Below are 15,240 nucleotides of genomic sequence, written 5' to 3'. Positions count from 1 at the left end.
TTCTCATCGTCTCCCTCTCTCCTGTACGATATTCTCATTATCTCATTGTCTCCTGTACGATATTCTCATTATCTCCCTCTCTCCTGTATGATATTCTCATTGTCTCCCTCTCTCCTGTACGAAATTCTCATCGTCTCCCTCTCTCCTGTACGATATTCTCATCATCTCCCTCTCTCCTGTACGATATTCTCATTATCTCCCTCTCTCCTGTACGATATTCTCATCATCTCCCTCTCTCGTGTACGATATTCTCATTATCTCATTGGCTCCTGTACGATATTCTCATCGTCTCCCTCTCTCCTGTACGATATTCTCATTATCTCATTGTCTCCTGTACGATATTCTCATTATCTCCCTCTCTCCTGTACGATATTCTCATTATCTCCCGTACGATATTCTCATTGTCTCTCTCTCCTGTATGATATTCTCATTATCTCCCTCTCTCCTGTACGATATTCTCATTGTCTCCCTCTCCTGTATGATATTCTCATTGTCTCCCTCTCTCCTGTACGAAATTCTCATCGTCTCCCTCTCTCCTGTACGAAATTCTCATCGTCTCCCTCTCTCCTGTACAATATTCTCATCATCTCCCTCTCTCCTGTACGATATTCTCATTATCTCCCTCTCTCCTGTACGATATTCTCATTATCTCATTGTCTCCTGTACGATATTCTCATCGTCTCCCTCTCTCCTGTACGATATTCTCATTGTCTCCGTCTCTCCTGTACGATATTCTCATCATCTCCCTCTCTCCTGTACGATATTCTCATCATCTCCCTCTCTCCTGTACGATATTCTCATCATCTCCCTCTCTCCTGTACGATATTCTCATTCTCTCCCTCTCTCCTGTATGATATTCTCATTATCTCCCTCTCTCCTGTATGATATTCTCATCATCTCCCTCTCTCGTGTACGATATTCTCATCGTCTCCCTCTCTCCTGTACGATATTCTCATTATCTCCCGTACGATATTCTCATCGTCTCCCTCTCTCCTGTACGATATTCTCATTATCTCCCTCTCTCCTGTATGATATTCTCATTATCTCCCTCTTTCCTGTACGATATTCTCATCATCTCCCTCTCTCGTGTACGATATTCTCATTATCTCATTGTCTCCTGTACGATATTCTCATCGTCTCCCTCTCTCCTGTACGATATTCTCATAGTCTCCCTCTCTCCTGTACGATATTCTCATTATCTCCCGTACGATATTCTCATTGTCTCTCTCTCTCCTGTATGATATTCTCATTATCTCCCTCTCTCCTGTACGATATTCTCATCGTCTCCCTCTCTCCTGTACGATATTCTCATAATCTCCCTCTCTCCTGTACGATATTCTCATCATCTCCCTCTCTCCTGTACGATATTCTCATCGTCTCCCTCTCTCCTGTACGATATTCTCATTATCTCCCTCTCTCCTGTACGATATTCTCATTGTCTCCCTCTCTCCTGTACGATATTCTCATTGTCTCCCTCTCTCCTGTACGATATTCTCATTGTCTCCCTCTCTCCTGTACGATATTCTCATTGTCTCCCTCTCTCCTGTACGATATTCTCATCGTCTCCCTCTCTCCTGTACGATATTCTCATTGTCTCCCTCTCTCCTGTACGATATTCTCATTATCTCCCTCTCTCCTGTACGATATTCTCATTATCCCCCTCTCTCCTGTACGATATTCTCATCGTCTCCCTCTCTCCTGTACAATATTCTCATTATCTCCCTCTCTCCTGTACAATATTCTCATTATCTCCCTCTCTCCTGTACGATATTCTCATTATCTCCCTCTCTCCTGTACGATATTCTCATTGTCTCCCTCTCTCCTGTACGATATTCTCATCGTCTCCCTCTCTCCTGTACGATATTCTCATTGTCTCCCTCTCTCCTGTACGATATTCTCATTATCTCCCTCTCTCCTGTACGATATTCTCATTATCCCCCTCTCTCCTGTACGATATTCTCATTGTCTCCCTCTCTCCTGTACGAAATTCTCATCGTCTCCCTCTCTCCTGTACGATATTCTCATCATCTCCCTCTCTCCTGTACGATATTCTCATTATCTCCCTCTCTCCTGTACGATATTCTCATCATCTCCCTCTCTCGTGTACGATATTCTCATTATCTCATTGTCTCCTGTACGATATTCTCATCGTCTCCCTCTCTCCTGTACGATATTCTCATTATCTCATTGTCTCCTGTACGATATTCTCATTATCTCCCTCTCTCCTGTATGATATTCTCATTGTCTCCCTCTCTCCTGTACGAAATTCTCATCGTCTCCCTCTCTCCTGTACGATATTCTCATCATCTCCCTCTCTCCTGTACGATATTCTCATTATCTCCCTCTCTCCTGTACGATATTCTCATCATCTCCCTCTCTCGTGTACGATATTCTCATTATCTCATTGGCTCCTGTACGATATTCTCATCGTCTCCCTCTCTCCTGTACGATATTCTCATTATCTCATTGTCTCCTGTACGATATTCTCATTATCTCCCTCTCTCCTGTACGATATTCTCATTATCTCCCGTACGATATTCTCATTGTCTCTCTCTCCTGTATGATATTCTCATTATCTCCCTCTCTCCTGTACGATATTCTCATTGTCTCCCTCTCCTGTATGATATTCTCATTGTCTCCCTCTCTCCTGTACGAAATTCTCATCGTCTCCCTCTCTCCTGTACGAAATTCTCATAGTCTCCCTCTCTCCTGTACAATATTCTCATCATCTCCCTCTCTCCTGTACGATATTCTCATTATCTCCCTCTCTCCTGTACGATATTCTCATTATCTCATTGTCTCCTGTACGATATTCTCATCGTCTCCCTCTCTCCTGTACGATATTCTCATTGTCTCCGTCTCTCCTGTACGATATTCTCATCATCTCCCTCTCTCCTGTACGATATTCTCATCATCTCCCTCTCTCCTGTACGATATTCTCATCATCTCCCTCTCTCCTGTACGATATTCTCATTCTCTCCCTCTCTCCTGTATGATATTCTCATTATCTCCCTCTCTCCTGTATGATATTCTCATCATCTCCCTCTCTCGTGTACGATATTCTCATCGTCTCCCTCTCTCCTGTACGATATTCTCATTATCTCCCGTACGATATTCTCATTGTCTCTCTCTCTCCTGTATGATATTCTCATTATCTCCCTCTCTCCTGTACGATATTCTCATCGTCTCCCTCTCTCCTGTACGATATTCTCATAATCTCCCTCTCTCCTGTACGATATTCTCATCGTCTCCCTCTCTCCTGTACGATATTCTCATAATCTCCCTCTCTCCTGTACGATATTCTCATCATCTCCCTCTCTCCTGTACGATATTCTCATCGTCTCCCTCTCTCCTGTACGATATTCTCATTATCTCCCTCTCTCCTGTACGATATTCTCATTATCTCCCTCTCTCCTGTACGATATTCTCATTGTCTCCCTCTCTCCTGTACGATATTCTCATTGTCTCCCTCTCTCCTGTACGATATTCTCATTGTCTCCCTCTCTCCTGTACGATATTCTCATCGTCTCCCTCTCTCCTGTACGATATTCTCATTATCTCCCTCTCTCCTGTACGATATTCTCATCGTCTCCCTCTCTCCTGTACGATATTCTCATTGTCTCCCTCTCTCCTGTACGATATTCTCATTGTCTCCCTCTCTCCTGTACGATATTCTCATCGTCTCCCTCTCTCCTGTACGATATTCTCATCGTCTCCCTCTCTCCTGTACGATATTCTCATTGTCTCCCTCTCTCCTGTACGATATTCTCATTATCTCCCTCTCTCCTGTACGATATTCTCATTATCTCCCTCTCTCCTGTACGATATTCTCATTATCCCCCTCTCTCCTGTACGATATTCTCATCGTCTCCCTCTCTCCTGTACAATATTCTCATTATCTCCCTCTCTCCTGTACAATATTCTCATTATCTCCCTCTCTCCTGTACGATATTCTCATCGTCTCCCTCTCTCCTGTACGATATTCTCATTGTCTCCCTCTCTCCTGTACGATATTCTCATTATCTCCCTCTCTCCTGTACGATATTCTCATTATCCCCCTCTCTCCTGTACGATATTCTCATTATCTCCCTCTCTCCTGTACAATATTCTCATTATCTCCCTCTCTCCTGTACGATATTCTCATTATCTCCCTCTCTCCTGTACGATATTCTCATTATCTCCCTCTCTCCTGTACGATATTCTCATTATCTCCTGTCTGTTGTGTATTACACCCTTGAACATCTATAGCTTCTTCCAAAAATGAGTTCTCTCATTCCCATAGGTCTGGTACATCCACATGCCCCGCACCGCTGTCATACATGCACTTCCATGTATCATGTGCCCCGCACCGCTGTCATACATGCACTTCCATGTATCATGTGCCCCGCACCGCTGTCATACATGCATTTCCATGTATCATGTGCCCCGCACCGCTGTCATACATGCACTTCCATGTATCATGTGCCCCGCACTGCTGTGATACATGCACTTCCATGTATCATGTGCCCCGCACCGCTGTCATACATGCACTTTCATGTATCATGTGCCCCGCACCGCTGTCATACATGCACTTCCATGTATCATGTGCCCCGCACCGCTGTGATACGTGCACTTCCATGTATCATGTGCCCCGCACCGCTGTCATACATGCACTTCCATGTATCATGTGCCCCGCACCGCTGTCATACATGCACTTCCATGTATCATGTGCCCCGCACCGCTGTCATACATGCACTTCCATGTATCATGTGCCCCGCACCGCTGTCATACATGCACTTCCATGTATCATGTACCCCACACTGCTGTCATACATGCACTTCCATGTATCATGTGCCCCGCACCGCTGTCATACATGCACTTCCATGTATCATGTGCCCCGCACCGCTGTCATACATGCACTTCCATGTATCATGTGCCCCGCACCGCTGTCATACATGCACTTCCATGTATCATGTGCCCCGCACCGCTGTCATACATGCACTTCCATGTATCATGTGCCCCGCACCGCTGTCATACATGCACTTCCATGTATCATGTGCCCCGCACCGCTGTCATACATGCACTTCCATGTATCATGTGCCCTGCACCGCTGTGATACGTGCACTTCCATATATCATGTGCCCCGCACCGCTGTCATACGTGCACTTCCATGTATCATGTGCCCCGCACCGCTGTCATACGTGCACTTCCATGTATCATGTGCCCCGCACCGCTGTGATACGTGCACTTCCATGTATCATGTGCCCCGCACCGCTGTCATACGTGCACTTCCATGTATCATGTGTCCCGCACTGCTGTGATATGTGCACTTCCATGTATCATGTGCCCCGCACTGCTGTGATACGTGCACTTCCATGTATCATGTGCCCCGCACCGCTGTCATACGTGCACTTCCATGTATCATGTGCCCCGCACCGCTGTCATACGTGCACTTCCATGTATCATGTGCCCCGCACCGCTGTCATACATGCACTTTCATGTATCATGTGCCCCGCACCGCTGTCATACGTGCACTTCCATGTATCATGTGCCCGCACCGCTGTCATACATGCACTTCCGTGTAGCACTGTCATTATTGTTGTGCGCAGTTCTGTTGCTTTCATCAGTTTGTGAATCTCCAGAGGAAGCTGCCATCACATCTGGAGACAGCAGAAACACTGGAGGAGAGCGGAAAATGCTGTGTGATATCGCCATCTAGTGTGCGGCTGCAGGAAGTGCAGTGTGTCATCTATGGAACTGATCCAGACCCGAATGCAACATCTCCAACAGGACCCAAATACAGGCGCATCTCAATGCATATTATATAGAGTCATTACACACAGAGGGATCTATTCCTATATATTATATAGTCATTACACACAGAGGGATCTATTCCTATATATTATATAGAGTCATTACACACAGAGGGATCTACTCCTATATATTATATAGTCATTACACACAGAGGAATCTACTCCTATATATATTATATAGAGTCATTACACACAGAGGAATCTACTCCTATATATTATATAGAGTCATTACACACAGAGGGATGTATTCCTATATATTATATAGTCATTACACACAGAGGGATCTATTCCTATATATTATATAGAGTCATTACACACAGAGGGATCTATTCCTATATATGATATAGAGTCATTACACACAGAGGGATCTATTCCTATATATGATATAGAGTCATTACACACAGAGGGATCTATTTCTATATATTATACAGAATCATTACACACAGAGGAATCTACTCCTATATATTATATAGTCATTACACACAGAGGGATCTATTCCTATATATGATATAAAGTCATTACACACAGAGGATCTATTCCTATATATGATATAGAGTCATTACACACAGAGGGATCTATTCCTATATATTATATAGAGTCATTACACACAGAGGGATCTATTCCTATATATGATATAAAGTCATTACACACAGAGGGATCTATTCCTATATAATATATAGAGTCATTACACACAGAGGGATCTATTCCTATATATGATATAGAGTCATTACACACAGAGGGATCTATTCCTATATATGATATAGAGTCATTACACACAGAGGGATCTATTTCATGTGTGTATTATATAGAGTCATTACACACAGAGGGATCTATTCCTATATGTGATATAGAGTCATTACACACAGAGGGATCTACTCCTATTTATTATATAGAGTCATTACACACAGAGGGATCTATTCCTATATATTATATAGAGTCATTACACACAGAGGGATCTACTCCTATATATTATACAGAATCATTATACACAGAGGAATCTACTATATATTATATAGAGTCATTACACACAGAGGGATCTACTCCTATATATTATATAGAGTCATTACACACAGAGGGATCTACTCCTATATATTATATAGAGTCATTACACACAGAGGGATCTACTCCTATATATTATATAGAGTCATTACACACAGAGGGATCTACTCCTATATATTATATAGAGTCATTACACACAGAGGGATCTACTCCTATATATTATATAGTCATTACACACAGAGGGATCTACTCCTATATATTATATAGAGTCATTACACACCGAGGGATCTACTCCTATATATTATATAGAGTCATTACACACAGAGGGATCGATTCCTATATATTATATAGTCATTACACACAGAGGGATTTATTCCTATATATTATATAGTCATTACACACAGAGGAATCTACTCCTATATATTATATAGAGTCATTACACACAGAGGGATCTACTCCTATATATTATATAGAGTCATTACACACAGAGGGATCTACTCCTATATATTATATAGAGTCATTACACACAGAGGGATCTATTCCTATATATTATATAGAGTCATTACACACAGAGGGATCTATTCCTATATATTATACAGAGTCATTACACACAGAGGGATCTATTCCTATATATTATATAGAGTCATTACACACAGAGGGATCTATTCCTATATATTATATAGAGTCATTACACACAGAGGGATCTATTCCTATATATTATACAGAGTCATTACACACAGAGGGATCTATTCCTATATATTATATAGTCATTACACACAGAGGGATCTATTCCTATATATTATATAGAGTCATTACACACAGAGGGATCTATTCCTATATATTATATAGAGTCATTACACACAGAGGGATCTATTCCTATATATTATATAGAGTCATTACACACAGAGGGATCTATTCCTATATATTATACAGAGTCATTACACACAGAGGGATCTATTCCTATATATTATATAGTCATTACACACAGAGGGATCTATTCCTATATATTATATAGAGTCATTACACACAGAGGGATCTATTCCTATATATTATATAGAGTCATTACACACAGAGGGATCTATTCCTATATATTATACAGAGTCATTACACACAGAGGGATCTATTCCTATATATTATATAGTCATTACACACAGAGGGATCTATTCCTATATATTATATAGAGTCATTACACACAGAGGGATCTATTCCTATATATTATATAGAGTCATTACACACAGAGGGATCTATTCCTATATATTATACAGAGTCATTACACACAGAGGGATCTATTCCTATATATTATATAGAGTCATTACACACAGAGGGATCTATTCCTATATATTATATAGAGTCATTACACACAGAGGGATCTATTCCTATATATTATACAGAGTCATTACACACAGAGGGATCTATTCCTATATATTATATAGTCATTACACACAGAGGGATCTATTCCTATATATTATATAGAGTCATTACACACAGAGGGATCTATTCCTATATATTATATAGAGTCATTACACACAGAGGGATCTATTCCTATATATTATATAGAGTCATTACACACAGAGGGATCTATTCCTATATATTATATAGAGTCATTGCACACAGAGGGATCTATTCCTATATATGATATAAAGTCATTACACACAGAGGGATCTATTCCTATATATTATATAGTCATTACACACAGAGGGATCTATTCCTATATATTATATAGAGTCATTACACACAGAGGGATCTATTCCTATATATTATATAGAGTCATTACACACAGAGGGATCTATTCCTATATATTATATAGAGTCATTACACACAGAGAGATCTATTCCTATATATTATACAGAGTCATTACACACAGAGGGATCTATTCCTATATATTATATAGAGTCATTACACACAGAGGGATCTATTCCTATATATTATACAGAGTCATTACACACAGAGGGATCTATTCCTATATATTATATAGAGTCATTACACACAGAGGGATCTATTCCTATATATTATACAGAGTCATTACACACAGAGGGATCTATTCCTATATATTATATAGTCATTACACACAGAGGGATCTATTCCTATATATTATATAGAGTCATTACACACAGAGGGATCTATTCCTATATATTATATAGAGTCATTACACACAGAGGGATCTATTCTTATATATTATATAGAGTCATTACACACAGAGGGATCTATTCCTATATATTATATAGAGTCATTACACACAGAGGGATCTATTCCTATATATTATATAGTCATTACACACAGAGGGATCTATTCCTATATATTATATAGAGTCATTACACACAGAGGGATCTATTCCTATATATTATATAGAGTCATTACACACAGAGGGATCTATTCCTATATATTATACAGAGTCATTACACACAGAGGGATCTATTCCTATATATTATATAGTCATTACACACAGAGGGATCTATTCCTATATATTATATAGAGTCATTACACACAGAGGGATCTACTCCTATATATTATATAGAGTCATTACACACAGAGGGATCTATTCCTATATATTATATAGTCATTACACACAGAGGGATCTATTGCTATATATTATACAGAGTCATTACACACAGAGGGATCTATTCCTATATATTATATAGTCATTACACACAGAGGGATCTATTCCTATATATTATATAGAGTCATTACACACAGAGGGATCTACTCCTATATATTATATAGAGTCATTACACACAGAGGGATCTATTCCTATATATTATATAGTCATTACACACAGAGGGATCTATTGCTATATATTATATAGAGTCATTACACACAGAGGGATCTATTCCTATATATTATATAGAGTCATTACACACAGAGGGATCTACTCCTATATATTATATATAGTCATTACACACAGAGAGATCTATTTCAGGTACCTGTTGAGGCCCCTGCTAGATGTGCTGTGTTTGGTATCTATGTGAATGTGAAATCGAGGTATAAAATATGAGGCTGATATCTCACCGGTGCGGCCCAGAATATGCGGAAAATCAGAATGATCTCACTTTGCTGAACATCAGGGCACAGCCCACAAGAGATCGTAAAATGGGGTCACAGCTGGAGGGGTCAGTTCTGTAAGGCACAGCTAGGCTGTGGTGCTGCCTGTGTTTACAGGACCCTCCCTCCATAAATTCGGACGTCACATCTGTGGCACGAGTTTAGTAAGTCTCATGTTTACCCCTTTTATTTTATGTAACTGTCTACACTGGATTTTTATTGTTCCCCTTTGTAATATCTTGTATATTTTATAAACTCTGCCTATTTTCAGATTAAATATATACAATGTAATAGCTCGTTCCTCCTACTTTATTTACGAATCCAAACCCAAAGAGCCTTTTGCTACCTGTAACGGGTGTCCGGACTACCTGTGTAACGTCCGGTGGTGGCAGCGGAATTATTGGGGTGCTATCAGCGAGGGGTATTGAGGTGTATACATATATTCCATTAGCGGGAATCAGTGCTATATACATTACCCATGCTGGCAGACCTTCAATATTTGACATTAGTAACTCAGCAGCCTCATTTACTTATTGTCCAGCAGTACCGAAAGTGACCTGCCGACAAGGGGGGCGCTAGAGAGCAGTCTGATTGTGACAAATTAGTGAACAGCGGGTGGGATATCAGTGCCTCCCCCGGCTGTTCCTGACACACCTTTATTATTACATTATATAGAGTCATTACACACAGCGGGATCTACAGTTGGAATGGAAAGTACTCACACCCCTCTACATTTTTCCCTCTTTGTGTCATTGCAGCCATTTGGTATTTTTTTTTTCTCATTAATGTGCTCTCTGCCCCCATCCCCCATCTTCCCATCCCCCCATCTTGTCAGAAAAAAACCCCCAGAAATGTAGAAATTTTTGCAAATTTATTAAACAAGAAAAACTGAAATATCACATGGTGATAAGTATTCAGCCCCTTTGCTCAGTATAACACAGGATGATAAGTATTCAGCCCCTTTGCTCAGTATAACACATGGTCATAAGAATTCAGCCCCTTTGCTCAATATATAACATGGTGATAAGTATTCAGCCCCTTTGATCAGTATATCACATGGTGATAAATATTCAGCCCCTTTGCTCAGTATAACACATGGTGATAAGTATTCAGCCCCTTTGCTCAGTATAACACATGGTGATAAGTATTCAGCCCCTTTGCTCAGTATATCACATGGTGATAAGTATTCAGCCCCTTTGCTCAGTATAACACATGGTCATAAGAATTCAGCCCCTTTGCTCAGTATATCACATGGTGATAAGTATTCAGCCCCTTTGCTCAGTATATCACATGGTGATAAGTATTCAGCCCCTTTGCTCAGTATAACACATGGTCATAAGAATTCAGCCCCTTTGCTCAGTATATAACATGGTGATAAGTATTCAGCCCCTTTGCTCAGTATAACACATGGTCATAAGAATTCAGCCCCTTTGCTCAGTATATAACATGGTGATAAGTATTCAGCCCCTTTGCTCAGTATAACACATGGGCATAAGTATTCAGCCCCTTTGCTCAGTATTGAGTAGAGGCACCCTCCCTTTTGAGCTGGTGCAGCCATGAGTCTTCTTGGGATCCTGGATTTGGGGATCCTCGGCCATTTTTCCTTGCAGATCCTCTCCAGTTCCGTCAGGTTGGATGGTGAACGTTGGTGGACGCCATTTTCAGGTCTCTCCAGAGATGCTCAGTTGGGTTTAGGTCAGGGCTGGGGCTGGGCCGGTCAGGAATGGTCACAGAGTTGTTCTGAAGCCGCTCCTTTGTTATTTTAGCTTTGTGCTTAGAGCCATTGTCTTGTTGGAAGGTGAAGCTTCGGCCAAGTCTGAGGTCCAGAGCATCTGGAGGAGGTTTTCTTCCAGGATCTCTCTGTACTTGGCCGCATTCATCTTTCCTTCAATTGTAACCAGTCATCCTGTCCCTGCCCCATAGCATGATGCTGCCTCCACCATGTCTCACTGTGGGGATTGTATTGGGCAGGTGAAGAGCAATGCCTGGCTTTCTCCACACATACCGCTTACAATTATCACCAGAAAGTTCTATCTTCATCTCATCAGAGCAGAGAATCTTATTTCTCATAGTCTGGGATCCTTCATGGGTTTCTTGTAAACTCTATGCGGCTTTCATATGTCTTGCACTGAGGAGAGGCTTCCGTCGGCCACTCTGCCATAAAGGCCCGACTGGTGGAGGCTGCAGTATCGGGCCACTCTGCCATAAAGGCCAGACTGGTGGAGGCTGCAGTAACAGGCCACTCTGCCATAAAGGCCGGACTGGTGGAGGCTGCAGTATCGGGCCACTCTGCCATAAAGGCCGGACTGGTGGAGGCTGAAGTAACAGGCCACTCTGCCATAAAGGCCCGACTGGTGGAGGCTGCAGTATCGGGCCACTCTGCCATAAAGGCCGGACTGGTGGAGGCTGCAGTAACTGGCCGCTCTGCCATAAAGGCCGGACTGGTGGAGGCTGCAGTAACTGGCCGCTCTGCCATAAAGGCCCGACTGGTGGAGGCTGCAGTAATGGGCCACTCTGCCATAAAGGCCGGACTGGTGGAGGCTGCAGTAACGGGCCACTCTGCCATAAAGGCCCGACTGGTGGAGGCTGCAGTAACGGGCCACTCTGCCATAAAGACCCGACTGGTGGAGGCTGCAGTAACGGGCCACTCTGCCATAAAGGCCCGACTGGTGGAGGCTGCAGTAATGGGCCACTCTGCCATAAAGGCCGGACTGGTGGAGGCTGCAGTAACGGGCCACTCTGCCATAAAGGCCCGACTGGTGGAGGCTGCAGTAACGGGCCACTCTGCCATAAAGACCCGACTGGTGGAGGCTGCAGTAACAGGCCACTCTGCCATAAAGGCCGGACTGGTGGAGGCTGCAGTATCGGGCCACTCTGCCATAAAGGCCGGACTGGTGGAGGCTGAAGTAACAGGCCACTCTGCCATAAAGGCCCGACTGGTGGAGGCTGCAGTATCGGGCCACTCTGCCATAAAGGCCGGACTGGTGGAGGCTGCAGTAACTGGCCGCTCTGCCATAAAGGCCGGACTGGTGGAGGCTGCAGTAACTGGCCGCTCTGCCATAAAGGCCCGACTGGTGGAGGCTGCAGTAATGGGCCACTCTGCCATAAAGGCCGGACTGGTGGAGGCTGCAGTAACGGGCCACTCTGCCATAAAGGCCCGACTGGTGGAGGCTGCAGTAACGGGCCACTCTGCCATAAAGACCCGACTGGTGGAGGCTGCAGTAACGGGCCACTCTGCCATAAAGGCCCGACTGGTGGAGGCTGCAGTAATGGGCCACTCTGCCATAAAGGCCGGACTGGTGGAGGCTGCAGTAACGGGCCACTCTGCCATAAAGGCCCGACTGGTGGAGGCTGCAGTAACGGGCCACTCTGCCATAAAGACCCGACTGGTGGAGGCTGCAGTAACGGGCCACTCTGCCATAAAGGCCCGACTGGTGGAGGCTGCAGTAATGGGCCACTCTGCCATAAAGGCCGGACTGGTGGAGGCTGCAGTAACGGGCCGCTCTGCTATAAAGGCCGGACTGGTGGAGGCTGCAGTAACGGGCCACTCTGCCATAAAGACCCGACTGGTGGAGGCTGCAGTAACGGGCCACTCTGCCATAAAGGCCCGACTGGTGGAGGCTGCAGTAACGGGCCACTCTGCCATAAAGGCCGGACTGGTGGAGGCTGCAGTGATGGGCCACTCTGCCATAAAGGCCCGACTGGTGGAGGCTGCAGTAACGGGCCACTCTGCCATAAAGGCCTGACTGGTGGAGGCTGCAGTGATAGTGACTTTGTGGAGCTTTCTCCCATCTCCCCATCTCTGGAGCTCAGCCGCAGTGATCTTGGGGTTCTTCTTTACCTCTCACCAAGGCTCTTCTGCCACGATTGCTCAGTTTGGCTGGACGGCCGGGTCTAGGGAGAGTTCTGCTGGTCCCAAACTTCTTCCATGTAAGGATTATGGAGGCCACTGTGCTCTTAGGAACCTTGAGAACTGCAGAAATTCTTTTGTAACCTTGGCCAGATCTGTGCCTTGCCACAATTCTGTCTCTGAGCTCCTTGGGCAGTTCCTTTGACCTCATGATTCTCATTTGGTGTGACATGCAGTGTGAGCTGTGAGGTGTTATATAGACAGGTGTGCGCCTTTCCAAATCACGTCCTATCAGTGTAATTACACACAGCTGGACCCCAATGAAGGAGCAGAACCATCTCAAGGAGGATCACAAGGAAATGGACAGCATGGGACTTACATATGAGTGTCTGAGCAAAGGGGCTGAATACTTATCACCATGTGATATACTGAGCAAAGGGGCTGAATACTTATCACCATGTGATATACTGAGCAAAGGGGCTGAATACTTATCACCATGTGATATACTGAGCAAAGGGGCTGAATACTTATCACCATGTGATATACTGAGCAAAGGGGCTGAATACTTATCATCATGTGATATACTGAGCAAAGGGGCTGAATACTTATCACCATGTGATATACTGAGCAAAGGGGCTGAATACTTATCACCATGTGATATACTGAGCAAAGGGGCTGAATACTTATCATCATGTGATATACTGAGCAAAGGGGCTGAATACTTATCACCATGTGATATACTGAGCAAAGGGGCTGAATACTTATCACCATGTGTTATACTGAGCAAAGGGGCTGAATACTTATCACCATGTGTTATACTGAGCAAAGGGGCTGAATACTTATGACCATGTGATATATTGAGCAAAGGGGCTGAATACTTATGACCATGTGTTATACCGAGGAAAGGGGCTGAATAATTCTGACCATGTGAAATTAGTTTTTCTTGTTTAATAAATTTGCAAAAATGTCAACATTTCTGTGAAGATGGGGGCAGAGTGTATATTACTGAGAATTTACCAAAAGGCTGCAATGAAACAAAGAAAAATGTAAAGGGGTGTGAATACTTTCCGTACCCTCTGTATATGCAGCTATAGGATGACTCCATCCTCGGTGCATTACTCCACATTTATCACCATTACATCTCCCCTGTCCAGTGTCTGCTCCCAGTACAGATCCCTGCGGTCCCCACTGCTCCCAGTACAGATCCCTGCGGCCCCCACTGCTCCCAGTACAGATCCCTGCAGTCCCCACTGCTCCCAGTACAGATCCCTGCGGTCCCCATTGCTCCCAGTACAGATCCCTGCGGCCCCCACTGCTCCCAGTACAGATCCCTGCGGTCCCCACTGCTCCCAGTACAGATCCCTGCGGCCCCCACTGCTCCCAGTACAGATCCCTGCAGTCCCCACTGCTCCCAGTACAGATCCCTGCGGCCCCCACTGCTCCCAGTACAGATCCCTGCGGTCCCCACTGCTCCCAGTACAGATCCCTGCGGCCCCCACTGCTCCCAGTACAGATCCCTGCAGTCCCCACTGCTCCCAGTACAGATCCCTGCGGTCCCCA

Source organism: Anomaloglossus baeobatrachus, chromosome 6 (genome assembly GCF_048569485.1).
Source record: "Anomaloglossus baeobatrachus isolate aAnoBae1 chromosome 6, aAnoBae1.hap1, whole genome shotgun sequence".
Lineage (NCBI taxonomy): Eukaryota > Metazoa > Chordata > Amphibia > Anura > Aromobatidae > Anomaloglossus > Anomaloglossus baeobatrachus.
This window is presented reverse-complemented; position numbering follows the sequence as displayed.